Genomic DNA, 1099 nt, shown 5'->3' with positions numbered 1-1099 from the left:
TGTATCGTGGAAAAGCAGTTGGCAGGAGGGACATTTCAGCCCGCGCGCGTTCCCTTCCTCCATTCCGCAGCCACCCGCCGCCTTCGATTCCGGCCATATCCGCTGGCGGAAACACACCGCTGGGCCGCTACAGACCCGGGTCCACCGCGCCTAACCGCCCCCGGGTCGCCGCTCGCCCCGGATCCGCTGGTGAGTCCTTTTCTGCCCCTTAAAGTTAGATTTAGCGAACGATTTCTGTTCATGCGAGCTCCGTTGCGATTTATAGATGAATTTGAGCCCTTGCGAATAATTTTTGCTCGAGGATTCGTCCTCGTCCGACGACTCGGACATAGAGACACTTCTTGAGAACAATGAGAGGGACATGAAACTGGTGTTCTTCTATGACAATATCGGTAGCCGTGTGAAGCCATCTAGAGACCCTGACCGCATACAAGCATTCCTTCAGACATACCGGGAAATTGGAGACTCAAACACCCTCAACACGATCTTACTGAGCACAATTGGCAAAGGCATGGGCAGTAATAAAACCTGCCACTTTTACATTCATTTAATTTAATTCATGTGTGATTTGTATCATTGTTGTATTCGGAATAATTCTTGTATTGAATTATAAGTTTAATTCTTAGATTTGAATAATTATTGTAATTTGGATGATTGTTGTATTGTAATATTCAGATTTTAGTTTATATTAATTTCATATTTCTATGTAATATGACACATAGGTGTCAAATTGAGAAAAAAAAACACGTGTTTTGAGGACTGACGTAGGCTGCGGCTCTGTTTTACCGTTCGGCCTTGCGGGGTTTGTTCGACCGCAGCCCGCAACAACCCTCAAAACACGTTTTCTGCAGCCTTTATACTCACTTTAAAGGTCCACACGATAAGAGGTATACTAGAGATGATCCAAGCTCCCTAAGAATAGAAGCTTATGAGCTAAAAGGTTTTTTATTCGAGGTGGACCCATTTGTAAGTGGGTGGTCAGGTCACAGGTCCTGCATAACAGTATTAAAACCGACATTCTATTAAAGCACTTTTTAAATAAAACATTCAAGATATTTTTGTAAATGTCACAAATTTAGAAAATATTCATGAATTTAAA

This window comes from Triticum aestivum, chromosome 3D (assembly GCF_018294505.1).
Source record: "Triticum aestivum cultivar Chinese Spring chromosome 3D, IWGSC CS RefSeq v2.1, whole genome shotgun sequence".
NCBI classification, from domain to species: Eukaryota; Viridiplantae; Streptophyta; class Magnoliopsida; order Poales; family Poaceae; genus Triticum; species Triticum aestivum.
The sequence above is the reverse complement of the archived record's forward strand: the minus strand, read 5'-3'. Positions refer to the sequence as shown.